This window comes from Pantherophis guttatus, chromosome 3, assembly GCF_059756535.1.
Source record: "Pantherophis guttatus breed Tessera chromosome 3, ASM5975653v1, whole genome shotgun sequence".
Taxonomy (NCBI): domain Eukaryota; kingdom Metazoa; phylum Chordata; class Lepidosauria; order Squamata; family Colubridae; genus Pantherophis; species Pantherophis guttatus.
Window position 1 is genome coordinate 40,261,912 of NC_142065.1, and position 16,775 is coordinate 40,278,686.

Here is a 16,775-nt window from a genome sequence, read left to right on the forward strand (position 1 = left end):
TCAGAAGAAAGTAAACCAAACCAAACAAAACAACAACTTGAGTTTGCACAAGCCAGAAAACATTACTTTTAAACATGATCAGAAATCACATTTGCAGTGGTTCAGAAATGAATAGAGAATGACATTGTCCAATCTTGCCCTCCCCAAATAGTTGATATGTATATATGCTTTGTGTAACTGCACCAGTACAAAGGGTATTTATATATTTATATAAACATAGGGCCTCTGAGACCCCAAAAGAAGATTACTGGATTATTGTAGGGGTGTAAAATTGTAGAACATATGAATAATGCTTGCTGTGAATGGGAAAAAGAAGATAATTGGAGAATTTGTTTTGAGGGCTTTGTCCTACTGAAGCTTCAGATCTCAACTGGAGTTTCCTAAAAAGCAAACAGGAAAGAAGGTATATTTTCAGTTCACTAATCAAACTTGGCAAAGAGTGAGATAAACCAGAATAAAACATAAACCAGGCAGTATAGTCAGCCAATCTGGAATTTCAAAGAGATACTATGAGAACACAAATCATGCAGAATCAGCAAAAGTGAACCATTGCAGCCAAGAATAATATAAAGGAGGAGATTGCTACTTTTTCATTGTAATAGTTTCAGGATCAACACAGATCTTTCTGTTCTCTAGAATTCTAAAGCTCTTTTTCTATTATTTCAGTTTTATTTCCCAATGCGTTCTCGGATTTGGCAATTTTCCAAGTCCAATTCTCTTAATTGCTTGTCTATCTCCTAATTAGATAACTAGTCATTTGTAGCTGGATTCTCAAAAGACCAGTCATTCCAGATACACCAGGTTCCCGCCAGCTCTATTGTATCCAAATCATATGAGGTTAAATGATTTATGCTCATTTCATGAATCACTTAACAAATGTGGAAGGCCCTGATCTTCTAATACAGGGTTGACCAAATGCCTGAGGGTACATCAGCATATCAGCATTTGCCTTTTGTCTCGGGTGGCAAAATGCCTTCGGCCAGTCTTGAATGACTCACATTCCCATTGTCACCTTATTACATATTTGCCTATCTAGATACTTTTTGAGTTCAACTCTACTGTATTAAAGCAGTTCCATCATGTGGTTAAGCTTTCCATAAAGGATTCTTTAAATTCAAATGACTGGAATGTCAGAAAAGAAGAAGAGAATTCAGAAATGAATTCAATGATTTACAAGAAAATCATTAGCAGTGTTCCAATATCTCAGGGGTTGCCACAAAGAAGAGGGAGTCAAACTATTCTCCAAAGCACCTGAGGGTAGAACAAGAAGCAATGGGTGGAAACTAATCAAGGAGAGAAGCAATTTACAACTAAGGAGAAATTTCCTGACAGTTAGAACAATTAATAAGTGGAACAACTTGCCTGCAGAAGTTGTGAATGCCCCAACACTAGAAATTATTAAGAAGATGTTAGATAACCATTTGTCTAAAGTGGTGTAAGGTTTCCTGCCTGGGCAGGGGGTTGGACTAGAAGACCTCCAAGGTCCCTTCCAATTCTGTTATTCTATTCTATTCTATTCTATTCTATTCTATTCTATTCTATTCTATTCTATTCTATTCTATTCTACTCTACTCTACTCTACTCTACTCTACTCTACTCTACTCTACTCTACTCTACTCTACTCTACTCTACTCTAAAACAGTTATGAGTAATTAAGGCGATTGCATTGTAAGGTGGTGCAATAGAAGAAATTTTAAACTATAAACACAGGCAACCTGCAACAGCCAATAAGGATTTTCCTGGATGTAAAATACTGTCCTGGTTATCAGACAGTGATTTTGGATGGGGCAATAAAGATGTAATTTCAAAGGAATGTCCCCTCCCTATTTTTTGTATGTGATAAATGAAGGTCTGCTTTTGCTTTGTGTGGGCGAGAGGAAATAGACTTTAGCAACATAGATCATAAGAAGGACAGTGGATCTACCAACTATTTACTGGCCCTGTTGTACCAAATGATTTTAATTGCCCAGTAGATACAGAATTACTTGGGAATCTTTTTTTATTATTATCTTCCATTTTATAATAACTGAACTTGCTTAATTCTTGCATGTAAGGCTGTTGATAAAGTCATATTATTAGATCTAGTAAATAAAAACTGCAATGGAAATTGTTTTATAGAAGATTACCTCTTTTGGGAAAGGAAGGATTTGATCAAATTTTAAGATACAATTTAAACTGTATAGTTACCACACCAAGTTCCTGTATTCAGTTTGAATATGTTCTATTCAAAGGGGATCAACAAAGGTTTGTATGCAATTGCATTGGACCCAAGAAAAGGTTAGGTGTACGTGGGGCACTCAAACAACATTTGACTGAATGAAATTTATCAACTCTCCATCTTTGGCTTATTATTGATACAAAGGAAAAATCAGATTTTTACTGTCAAGGTTAATGTGTTGTTTAAAAATTGAGATATTCTTTGCACATCAACAGTACTATTCGACTCAAACTGATCCTACATTACTTCACAGGATAAACCCCCATCATATCAACTGGCATTGTCAAGTTGGAGCCCAACTCCATTAAAATCTGAGCAGTTTTATTCACTGAATGCTATGAGTATTCTTCTGATGTCTTTTTTCTCTAACAGGGAAGGTGTCACCTTCAAAAGGGCCACTGAATGGCATTTAGCAAATGCAATAGAAGCAGAAATCTTCCATGTAAGCCTGAACATGAGTTTTTATCAGTATCCATTCAGACTTGCAATGTGCATTCCTCCATGTATACACGCTCTATGTATCTCTTCTCCTGCTTCAGCTTCCTGGGCTGCAGCACATTTGTGAGAAGGGACAGGCCTCTGTCAAGCCCTCCCTCTTCCAATGGATGACCACAATCTCAACCAAATTAGCCCAACAGATCCTCAGTAAATTTCCCAAACATCTTTATTGCCCCATCCAAAAACCAACTAGATCCTTTAGGCACCTGGGATGGATTGATCTACTGGTAATAGTCTCTACACAGTTTCTACACAAACTGGGGTGGTGGGGACGACAGTCATACCACAACATTCAGTGCCTGCAATTTCATATTGCAACTATCCTCAGATAAAAACATTTAGTGTGTGAATTTTACATGAATCTGTCCTGTAATAAGATGGATCAGGTTCATGGTTGTCATGGCAGCCACAAACTACTTGGCTGTTCCAGGGAAGACAGGTCAGTTAGGAACTTGACTGCTCTCCTCCCCAGCTATAAAGTTTAGCAGTCCTGGCAGGTATACTACTGGGCTGGCAGGGGACATGGTTGCACAATATGCAATTGATTCTTATCACAGGTCCCCACAATTTCACAACTATAGAAATTCAAATAAATTTATGAAAATAAAAACATATTTCTAAATGCAGAAAATAAAGAGTAAAATGTTCTAAACTGGGCATTACCATTTTTTCTAGACCATAGCAGTTTTCATGGACCCTGGTTTGTACCAAACTTCATGATTTTGCAAGAATAGTCATGATGCAAAGAAATAATTTTAGGTGCACTGCAGATCCTATAGTTGTGTTGGCAATCTTTGTTTCTGACAAGGGGTGAAGATATCATATACTTGGCTCCTGATTCAAATATAGAAGCAACCAATTAAATCTCTGGCTTATAATTTTATGTATTTAAAATCAAGGATGGGCAAGTCTTCTTAAACATTTATGGATTTCTTCATTAAGTTGAAGTAATGAATCTGAGAACTTAAATGTGGGAGAAAGCAAAAGCAAAATTGATACATTCATTTACTAAAGGACCTTAATTTTTTTTACTTAAACAGTTTAAAAGTTTTTGAAAAGCTTAAAGAAACTTTTTTTGAATCTGTTTTTTAGAAAAATTTAGCAATAGCAATGGCACTTACACTTATATACCGCTTCATAGTGCTTTACAGCCCTCTCTAAGCAGTTTACTGAGTCAGCATATTGCCCCCAACAATCTGGGACCTCATTTTACCGACCTCAGAAGGATGGAAGGCTGAGCCAGTGAGATTTCAACTGCCGAACTACAGCTAGCAGTCAGTGAAGTATCCTGCTGTTCTGCAGTCTAACCACTGTGCCACCTCGGCTCTGTCGCGCCATCTCAGCTCTGTCATTTACATAATTTACATAATATCTTTTGTTATGTGAATTAAACCATTTTCTAATTTTACAATTTACTGCAATTTGTGCTTACAGAACATACTATGCTATATCAAGAGACAATTTAAATATATTGTGGTTAGCTTGTTATGTGCACACATTTGCTGGCTCTTTAACTGACTGGGTTAAAAATGCTGCATTAACCAAAATGTTTTCTATGTTCAATTAGGATTGTCAGGTTCTTTTCCCCGAGAGAATACTCATCTTCAAGAAGGCCTTGGTGACAGATATAAAGCAATTATTTTCATGATGGAAATAGCTGTACCTACTGAATTTTTCCACTTAATATGGCTGGATATATCAGCTAGTTCATTTTAATAAGTATTTGCTAAACATCATGCATTTCTTTAAAAATGAAGAAACAAGACCTTGGATTTATTAAATGGTCAATGGAAAAGTGAAGAGCTTTAAATATTTTTTATTGGTTTTGCTTCTTACTAGTTCAGTTCAGTTTAGAAGAAGCAGTTCACCAAAATAACAATTGTGAATAACATAAAATAATATATTTAACAGAATAACACTATTAGAGAGAAGAGGCAAAGACAAAATCAATTACTATCAGGCCAGTTTGTAGCCCAAAATAATGAAATCAATGGATTTGCTCTTTAAATTATAGTAATATTCAAAGTTAGATTCCTTGGCACCCATTGATTTTAATAGGCTATTAAATAAATTGCACAAATTCTCTTTCTCTTTCATTATATAGCATTATTATTTATTTTATACTGGGGCTGTGAAAATAACAAAATGTGGAGTTGCTGGCATGATACAATTTACTTCAGAAGAATGATTCTAGGGTTGTAGAGACATCCTTCTGAATCTGGAAAGTTCTGGATAGAAGGGCACAAGGAATATCAGAGGAGATTTAAGGAAGACCCACACAAAAATGTGTCTTTTTTTTAAAAAAGAAGTAATTTTAAGAATAATACTTATTTCAGCTTTTGGACCCAGAAGCTCCAGATGAGAAACCATACTGTTAGATTTGGGGATCAGTGTAGAACAGAGGTCTTCAAACTTGGCAGCTTTAAGGATTGTGGACTTCAACTCCCAGAATTCTCCAGCCAACTATGCTGGCTGGAGAATTCTGGGAGTTGAAGTCCACAAGTCTTAAAGCTGCCAAGTTTGAAGACCTCTGGTGTAGAACATCTCCAGTTTTTTACTTTTAGAACCTTGGGGTTTACAAGATATCTGAGGCCTGCCAAGGGTTTGCTCAGTCCTATGCTTTGCTAGAACCCAGACAATGAAGAGTAGAGCTTTTGCAGCCTAAGAACTTCTCATCAATTAAGGCTAAAATTAAAGCAAGATGAAGATGACATATTAAGCTAAAAAGAATTATTAAGAAGAAAATATTAACCCTGTCAAATGTCATCTGGATGAATATATAATAATAATTTTACCATAATAACTACGAAATATCTTCACTGTACCTCTTTTAGCACAGTGCTAGCAGAGATGAGGAAGCATAACATCCTCCAATTTATCCACAGTTAGAAGATGATAGTGAATTAGTCTGAACCAATGTGGAAATGTCCCTACTCCAGTTACAAGGACTATATTCAGCATATGATGCAGGGGTGAAATCCAGCAGGTTCTGACAGGTTCTGGAGAACCAGTAGTGGAAATTTTGAGTAGTTCAGAGAACCAGCAAATACCATCTCTGGCTGGCCCCAGAGTGGGGTGGGAATGGAGATTTTGTGATATCCGTCCCCCAGGAATGGGGATGGAATGGAGATTTTGCAGTATCCTTCCCCTGGAGTGGAGTGGGAATGGAGATTTTACAGTATCCTTCCCCTGCCACGCCCAACAAGCCACACGACACCCACCAAGCCATGCCCACGGAACCGGTAGTAAAAAAAATTGGATTTCACCACTGATATGATGGCTTCAGAAAAAATAAAACCTAGCCAATTTGGAGTTTAATCAGGAAATGCAAGAGGAATTGATCCAAATAGGAGGAAAGAGTACCCTGTTCCACTAGAACTTTGCCAAACAACTTCAGCTTTCCACTGAGCTACTTTTGCATCTATGACTTCCTTTTGGACTCTGCAATTTTCCCTATTTATAATCCACTTTGTTTTCTTCTGTTTAGGAAAGAATTGGGCATCCTATTGTCCCAGAGTCTCACATGCAGCTCTTTAGAATCCTCAGTATGGCCTGCTGAATGCTTCCAAAATTTGTCATCAGGTTGTGCATATTAAGGAAAAAATACTAAATATTTGCAGAATAGTAAACATTGATTAAAACAGATAAGTGCAGTTAGAAAAATAATTTAATTATTTTTCGGGTGAATGAGGTTATGCCCTCTGCATTCTTCTGTTTAATTGATTCATACAAAATATTTTCAATTCTGTGACCCGAGAACATTTTCACCTCTCAAATATTGGCAACCTTATTATTGTTGTACTGTATATGGAAAATATGCTTCTCCTTTTATTTATTTTATCAATTTAAATCTTGGCTGTCACAAATTAGTGTTGTAGAAATTAAAATGGATCAAATAATAGCTCGGTTAACAAGGTATTTATTCACTAATAGAGATGGACAGATTGATCCAATGCTTAAACAGATTAAGAACAAACTTGGATCACAGGCCTTGTATGGGCCAATGATTGAACAATGATTGAACAATGATGGCTGTCAATGAATTAAATTGCCTACAGGATCATATACTGTGGCTTTTAGATCATTATTTTATCCATGTGGCTGCTTCGACAACTAAATGCCTGATAAGAGAGGGAAGAAACTTAATTTTTTTTCTTTGTAAATTCATTTTCCTCAGCAGGAAATGGTAGCACATTGGTACAACTTGCTGAAACCTAAATTAGGACTAGATAATTGCTTAAAATAAGTAGCTACATTTAATTATATAAGAACTATTGCTTTTGTTAGATTTCAACAAATGCCTACCACAGTTTTGCAAGGCACAATGATTAAGATGCCTTGTGAGTTCAGGTTCTTTCAACAGCAAATGGAGAATTAATCACATCATTGGTTATATTGTCCTCTTTCACAAGAGATTGGAAACGAGTTACATGACCACCCTAGAATACATGGCCACTTACAGTTACATGAGCACTCTAGAATATTTACCAAAGGAGCAATTATTCTTTAACCTTTAAATAGTGATATCGGAGTTAAAATCCAGATGAGTGTTTTTCAATCTCATCAACTTTAAGATGTGTAGACTTCAGCTCCCAGAGTTGTGTAGGAATCAATTAAACAGAAGCATGCAAAGGGCATGACTTCCCACTCAATTGTGAAAAATAACCCTAACAAAGTCCCATCAGTGAATAATTTGAGCCTCAATCAGACCTATGCAATAGACCAGATCAGGCAACTGCCTCCAAAGGAATACCAGAATAATACTTTCTTTTTGTTGTTGTTCTTTGCATTATTCCTGTCACATTACAGGGTGGAGTGGTGCAGTGGCCTAGAGGTGGAGTTCTCGCTTCACAATCAGGAGGTTCAATTCTGGGTAGAGGCAGATATTTTTCTCTTTGGGCATAATGAGAATATATCTGCTGAACTTTGGCAACAGGAAGCATTGGCAACAAGAAGGGCATCCAGCAATTAAACCAGGGGTCCTCAAACGTGGTAGCTTTAAGACTTGTGGACTTCAACTCCCAGAATTCTCCAGCCAGCTATTCTATGTTGAAGTCCACAAGTCTTAAAGCTGCCAAGTTTGAAGACCTCTGAATTAAACACTCTGCTAGCTCCATTCAGTTGCCCAGACTCCACCCGGCAAGGGATTATGGGGTCGTTAAAATATGATAATGTTTGTAGAGTCCACAGTTTTGCATTTTGCCTGTCACTTTGTCTAGTCTCTGCAGCACTGGTGGGGTATACACTTATGTCTGGATAATTATGGGAATTGACTCCACATATCCTCAGGTTGCTGAGTTAAGAAACACTGGTTTATAGGATTTTTAGATTCTTATTTGCTCTAGAAATTATATAGATGAGATTAAAGGAGGTGCCAGCTGGAATATATGAACAGTAGAAATGTATGTTAGGGAGCCTCTTCTAATATCTTCAGAACATTAAGTGTAGGGCATTTTACCTTTGTCATGATTTTGGTTATGTATATAACCTCATAAATTGATTCTACTGTTTGATATTTGCCTTGTCGATTAAATATTCTGTTAGTTACACATACTTTATTCATTCTAGATTAATGGTTTTCAATATTAAATTTCTGGTTTAAATTTGACAGTCTTTTATACTGATTTGTTGAGTTACCATAAACAATCCACCCAGGGCTGTTAATGGACTAGATGTCTTTTGCTCTGTTATTTACACCTGTGTATCCTGAAAGAGCCCTGCAATTTGCACAATTTACGTTCCAAAATAAATTTATATGTATAGATTTAATTTGTGTGACAATTAAAGGTAATGTTCCCCATAGCCTCCAATCATGAAAGTACCCAGCATCGCAGTCAATCAATAGCAAGAAATAGATTAATAGCAATGACCTCCTGCAATAAACAGATGATTTATTAAGTCTTTGGATTTGATTCTGATGCTATTGGTCTAAATTATTTTTGTGTGGTCTTTGTACATTTAACACCTTATAAATATTCTTTATTACCTAGATTTTTTTTTATGTAGGATGGGAGTTGACAAACTAATAACTACACTGAATATTTTATATGTCATATCAGTTACAAAATAGATGCACTTCTGTGTATCTAATGAAGTTTAATATGGCATGGAGTTTTGACTAAGCCAATGAAACTTGATTAATGCTTAAGAATCAAAACAAACACAGAAACTAAACTTTTGAATGAGCTCTTTCTATCTAGGATTATTTCACAGGTAACTTTAATACATTTTCAAATAATCCTAAAAATGTAGGAATTACCGTAGGTTTGAAGATTGAATTTTCTATCTTGCTTTTATTATCTGTTTTCCAACTGTAGTTAGTCTATTTTTATACACAATGCTGAAAAAGGAAGCTAACATAAAATGGCTGAAGCACTGAAATTGAGAGTACTTGGAAAAATTATGGAGGGCCATATTTTGGAATAATGGAATAGCCTGATTCATTATTCTTAATTCCTGACTGAAATTAAACTTGCCATTAATAAGTGACATCTTGCAAAATAGAAATGAACAATTGTATGTAACCTCAGTTTATATAATTGAGTTAGAATTAAGAAGGCTCTGGTGGATATATTTGGCATGAATCAAGAATAGGTAATTTATGACCTATGAACTGCATATACCTTTAGAAATTCTCATCCATCTTGTAATTTATTTTGGTAGAGGGGGACAAAGTGACTGAATTTCTACTGCCAGTGGCAATGGAACTGGAGCATTTGGCTTCCCCTTGTTGGAACTGTATTTGCTTGTGTATGGTCAGTGGATTGGTATGGATAGTTGTACATATCTTTTATACAGGTGTATATGTGCAGAATACATTGGAGGCACCAATAGCTAAAATATAGATTTATGAATAGAAAGAAACTGAAAAAGCTTGACAGAAAACAAAGCAGTTAGATACTATTATTGATGGCACCATAATTTTACAAAAATTGAAAAAAGGAATATTGACAATTTCGGTGAAATGATCTTATCAGGTCATAAGAATCAAAAGCAACCAATTTAGAAACAGTAACAATATGTGCATTTAGGTAGGTATGAACATGATTCCCCATTTTGAAAGCCTATAGAAGCACCTTTGAATATTTGCCTACCTTAGTATAAAGTCTGGGTGTATCCTAATCTATTTAATAACCACCTTTTCACCCTAACTTCTTGAATCAGTTTTTCCAATTTCAGATGATTGAAGATTGATTTTGAACCCAATTTTAAAGAGTTGTCTATATTTCAAACAGTTTTTCCCTATGAGAATTTAGAAGACATGGGTTCCAGTTCCTAAGATAGAAGAGTCAATACTTTTGTACCAATATGAATAGTGATGAACCAAGCAATATATGCCAGAAAATATTCTATCACAGAAGGTCTTAGAGTCCATCTAATTCTTCCCAGCACATTTTATGAACAGATTTGACAGGCATCTGTCTTGCATTAGTATAATAAAAGAGATGGGGGACAAGGGCAGTGTGTGAGGGGGGAAGTTCTAGAGAATTAGTCTATACTTGACTACATCCATAATAACTTTCAGTATCATAAAATCACTACAGTGTGTTTTCCCTGTTATTCTTACAAGGGTATTTTGAAAGATACCGGTATGTTATTTGCTAGAGCTAATATTTAGTATGTGGAAAAGAAGTTTTAAAAGATCTTCAAGGGATGTAATATTTTTTCATTACCAGAATATGGTGTAATTTTGTATGAATATAAACATTTTTTTAAATATATGAATTTCCTTAACCAATGGAGCTAGTATAGCTCTATGGTTAAAACACTGAACTAGATTAGGGAAGTTATGCTAGTCTCCAGACTCACTGGACAACTTAGTTACAAGTCCATTTTATCTTACAAAATTAATCTGAGGATAAAGTTTAATGGTAAGATCTATGTTGATTGACTTGAAGGAATGTCCATATACGAATACAGCAAACAAATAAACAATGTTTTACCACCAGTTCCAATTAAGTAGGCAACAATTTGTGCTTTAGCATGAAATTCTGATGTTATGTGGGGAGATACAAATCTCTACCTCTGAATCCCCATTAGTAAAATGACTGCAGTCATGAGCTTAGATCATTATTGCTTTTGCTGTGTGCCTACCACATGAGTGGCATTTATTTTCTTTATTGGCTACTGATTATCAAAATACATTACCTTAATCCAAATCACCTGCTTAAGGACAAAAAGACCAACAGATTTATTTCTTCATTGCTAATTATCCTGCTTTCTTCTAACACTGATAGATTCTAATTATGCCTTTCACAATACATGACATCAAGAATGAAAAGGAGATAGAAACAATGCATATAATTGGCTCTATATAGCATACTGAAAGACCTTTCAAGACTAATAATAGACTGAAAAAGTTCTTGTTGGAAAACATATCCTGAGTGATTCATTTTCTTGTGAAAGATTTTATTAGAGGGTTTTTCCATTGCTTTATTTCTTTGCTATTCTTATTTAAATAGGTTATTTTAAACTATTTTGATTTCCCATTACAAAATCCACAGCATCTTAGGCCAACTATAGGATACTATAGATCGCATTTAGGAACAGATCATAGTTTAATAGCAGACCATATTCACTGCAGGCTAAGCACCTCTTTTCAGTCACTAGCATTTTCTCAGGTAAAAAAGGACATACAAGCTTATTGCTAAGAGAATGGAGAATTAATACAAGTTGCAGTAAATTGAGCAAGAAAGATCAGTGATGAGACTCAGTCTAAGATAATTTCATATTGATTCAAATTTTTTGACTCAGAACTTAAAACACTATTGTACCATTAAAACATCAACGATACAATATACATTATGTAAGCACACATAAAAGGCCATAAAATTAGAAACATAAAATAAAAATTATAGAAAGAAAAAAGTACTGTAAAAGGACACATTATTTAAGAATCAAAGGTTCTCTTAAGCAATTCTAAGTAGCATTCTAAAATCCAGTGAAGTGGGAGGTATTGAATTTCATTTTCAAAGGATCCCATAATACTGGTATACCAGTGCAAAAATAGTATCTGTGGGGCTCTACCTCTCTTACCTCACAGAAATGGAGAACTGCTAGTAGATTATACCAGTACCTTTGTGTGGGGCAAGTCAAAATTGGATAGAAAAGGCTGGTCAGGAGATACCTTGGCAGGAAGTCGTGTAGCTTATGAATCAGGGGTGGGTTCTAAATTTTTTTACTACCAGTTCTGTTGGTGTGGCTTATTTTGTGGGCGTGGCTCAATGGTCATGTGACAATTATTTAGGATTTAGCATAGATACTGGTCTACCAGGCTTTTAACTGCTTGCAGAGCTGTACCGATCTACCCATTTATTTTTTGCAGGCACTGGTCTATCCATTTATTTTTGCAGGCACTGATCTGCTCATGTATTTTTGCAGGCACTGATCTACAGCACTGATCTATTCATGTATTTTTGTAGGCACTGGTCTACCCATTTATTTTGCAGGCACTGATGTATGTACATGTACTCATGTATTTTTGCAGGCATCGGTCTACTCATTTGTTTTCTTTTAACACTGATTAAAGAAAAGCTGTAGGGTGGCCCTTTGAAGCCCAGCGGCAAGAGTTTAAACAGTTTTTTTCCCTCTAGCCATCAGCTGGGACTCAGGAGGCAGCAATAGATTGGGGGTGGGCCAAATAAAAGGTAAGAATAACACGGGGGCGGGGGGGGCAGAACTGGTTCGGCTACCGGCTCGGGAGAACCGGGCTGAACCGGGAGGAACCCACCACTGTTATGAATGTCAAAAGCAACATTTTGAGTTGTGCTTAGAACCTGATAAACCAGTGCAGGCCTGGAACATGATGTGATGTACTCATGTCAAGAGTACCCACTAACAGCAAAGGCACTGTATTCTGGATAACTGGACCCTCTATGTGGTCAACTAAGAAAGCCCAATGTAAAACATATAAATTCCATGGATCTGGATGGATGATAATGATGGTATGAATCGGTGTTGTAAGATCCTCCTGTTCCAGGTAAGGCTTCAGAGATTACGGAGTGCAATATCCAATACCAAGAGTATGGCTAATAGTATGTGAGCATTTAAATCAGGAATGGGAGGCCCTTGATTTAATTTCCTGTATTGGAAAAGCAGGGGGGGGGAGACATATGGGAGAGGGAATGAGTTTCCAATCTTCTCTAGGGGGTTGGCCCCAGCCGTTTCTTTTTTCAATCTTGGCACTATGCAAACCCCAGCGTAGGACTCTAGGGTTAGGATATTGAATTAGCTGGAACAGTAAGGTGTACAGAACATACAGTGGTAGATTAGTTAGATAGTGCTGACTCACACATGGTGCAATCTATGCTATGATTAGTTGCTGTCAGTATAAAAAGGGAATTTCTCTGTTGTTGCTACCCTTCCATGTGTTCTGTAAACTGCTTAGTTTGCCTTCTGATATTCCTGTGTTCCTGACTATCTTATGTTTTCCTGGAAGATGACAAATTTTATATACTATTTTATATAAATGTCATTTATATAACAGACTACAAGTTTGTGTTAGTGTCTCCAACTTCATCTGGACAGCTGCTGCGCAATTCCTTAACAAGTCCTGATATAGCACTGAACTGAAAAAAGTTTTCTCACCTTGACTTAATAGTGGATATTCTTGGCAAAATATATACAATTTAAGGAAAACTATCCAATTTTATCAACTTCAATATTTTTTTTTCTAAAACAAATAGTCATTTAAAAGCATGTGTGCATGGATGTATTTACATTGCAGAAATTTATAGGGCATTCATAAGAATGTTTTGCGTAAATTGGTGGAAAATGTTATTAAAGTTAAAATTAATGACTGAGTAGATGGATAAGACTTGCTGAAGAAGACTCGTCATGGCTGCTGCAATGGACAGTTCTAGTTCAATAATGTCTTAGGATTCTTTGGGAAGTCAACAAACACATGGATGGGAATGACTGTTTAGCTGAACTTCAAAAGTCTCATAAAATCCCCTTAACCATTACAGAATGAAAGAAGAAGTATTTTATGAACTAGTAATTGGTAAAAGAATAGGAAAATGAACAGAAAGTAACACAATGGGCAGGTGGTAAGAAAGTTCCTGAGAAGTGCTTTTATGTACAGTATTTGATAGATTTAATACTCTACCTTTTCTCTAGCCACTTTGACTACTAGAACATTACTCTTTAAGACAGGTTGCATTAGGTGCTCCATATTCTCCCAATATGTTCTTGAACCAAGTCTTAATCACACTCTCTTCAGCCTAGTCCAGTGCTTTAACTACTATAACACACACCGGAATTGATGCTTTTAGCATGATACTTAATGATCTAGAGTTCAGTGAGCACTGATGAGGCTAAAGTTGTTGACAAGCAAAATGATTAATTGTTGTTTTTTAAATGGAATAGTGGATAGGATCAAAAGGGTATCTCAAAACTTGTACACCTGATATTATAGTGACAATACAACTTACTGTAAATTTCTACAATGTGATACATATTGGAAGTAAAAATCTTAACATATGTGATGGAATCTAGTTACAATAATTGTTTAGCAAAGGAATATTGGAGTTACATTAAGTCATTGCGCAGTTGCTGATCTCTCTCTCTCTCTCTCTCTCTCTCTCTCTCTCTCTCTCACACACACACACACAGACCTTAAATATCATTAGGAAGCAAATTGCCAATATGATTGATTATGTGCCATCAAGTCAAGGTGTTTTAGTCTCAAAAAGAAGATAATTGATAGAGACTATAGTAGATTGTAATAGAGTATGATAGAAAACAGGCTTATTTGTTGACACTATATGGAAATACCGGTATGTAAGTGTTCATTGATTGATTCACTATATTTGTTAACTGTTCCAATCAAACACTTCTGATTGGTCTTTCTTGAAATGATTGTTGAAGTTACTGAATTTACCAGTAATAGCTGCTAAATTTAAAAAGATTCTTGGATGACAAGGCTATTAGTGGCTAAAAATCATCATAAAAATATTGCACCCATACTGGAGTATTATACCTCTCAAGAGTAGCTGTTAGGAAACATGAATGGGAGAGTGCCTTTTCGTTTTCTTTTCTAGTTTGTGGGCTTCTCTTGTGAATGACTATTACCTAAACCTAATGCTGGATTAAATAACTCTTTGATCTTATTTTCCATGACTTTTCTTTCATTCTTCTTAGGACATATTTAAGGCACACAGTCTTTTTGCATTTTGGTATTGTTTACACTTCCGTACAAAATGTAAACCCCCCTCCCACTAATTAATAGTGTGAAATGGGATATTAAAAATTGGCATTTATTTAAATAAGTTGAGAAATACTATTTCTTCCTCGTTTTGATGGGATGCCAAAACTAGCATTAAAGAAATCAATGGAAATGTAATTGGGTACCAAATGAAGTTAGTAGGAAAACTGGAAAATAGTTTGAATACTGATTTCTCATGTCAGTATTCTGAGCATTGCTCTACTGCCTAGTTGATTCTCCAATGGCTTGTAAAAAGACTTCAAAGGAAAACTTCAGACCAGAAATCTTACTTGCCATCAGATTTTTTTTAACCTTGAAAACATAGCTCTAAAGGCAGTGTTTCTGAATACTAATGAGACTGTGGAAAAGAAAAAAAAAAGGAAGAAGTGCTGGTAAGGAGAAATTCTCTCATTAATTCTTTGAAACTGCCCTTAAGGACAAATAAACTTAATGAAGGGGTGAGAAGTGTAAAAGCTAATCCACAAGAGAAGTTCAGAGATATGCAGTGACCTGAGTCTGAGGCTTCCCAGCGAAAGTGCAGGTGGGATTAAGATCTTCAAATGAAAAATGTAAATTGGATTAGGTGATTCACAGAAGATCAAAACCAGGTGATCAAATATTCCAGATGTAGCTGCTTCTTATTCTTCTTTTAAAGACCTCCTGGAATCACAAATACTACAATTCAAGTTGCTACTTTTATGTTATTTTGCAATATCATATTATTTTGCAATATGACTTTATTTTTATTTGATTAAAGCAAGCCAACGAAGACATAATATAGGACTCTGATTCCACAGAGTTAGATATTTAATAAGTAAGCAACTATCCTTTGGTGCCATGGACAACAAATCCTGCTTCAGCCCTATCTTACAATGCAATCCTATATAAATTTACTCAGAATATATATATATACCGTATACTGGTTACCAAATAATAAGCAAGATAGATTAAAAATGTGGCCATATTAGGTGTGGGTGGAAAGTGAGTGAGAAGGAATACATTCTATGGGATCTTCTTTAGTCAGAAAATGCCTTGGGCTGACACTGAAGAGATGCACCAAATAGCCATCCATTAATATTTAAATTTGCCAGAGGCAGAAATCTTTCCCCTACATCCAATTGAATAAACAATCATTTTTTAAAATTTGTATTTGTTTTCTTGCCACTGATTTCCCTACTGCTTTGACACCATTTTTGTTTCCTGATTTCAGTTTTTCTTCTCCCCCGATTAGGACTAAACAAACTAAGGCTATCATTGACAACAATTCAAGACAGACACAGACTTCAGAGGATAAATTAGAACTGCAGAAAAAACAATTGCTACCAACCTACCTCCCATTGAGGACCTGTATACTGCACGAGTCAAAAAGAGGGCTGTGAAAATATTTATAGACCCCTCACATCCAGGACATAAACTGTTTCAACTCCTACCCTCAAAATGACGCTATAGAGCACTGCACACCAGAACAACTAGACACAAGAACAGTTTTTTCCCAAACGCCATCACTCTGCTAAACAAATAATTCCCTCAACACTGCCAAACTATTTACTATGTCTGCACTACTATTAATCTTCTCATCTTCTCATCGTTCCCATCACCCATCTCCTCTCACTTATGACTGTAACCTTATTGCTGGTATCCTTACAATTTATATTGATATTGTTTCCTGATTGCTTATTTGTAACCTATGACTATCATTAAGTGTTGTACCTTATGATTCTTGATGAATGTATCTTTTTGTTTATGTACACTGAGAGCATATGCACCAAGACAAATTCCTTGTGTGTCCAATCACACTTGACCAATAAAAATTCTATTCTATTCTATTCTATTCTATTCTATTCTATTCTATTC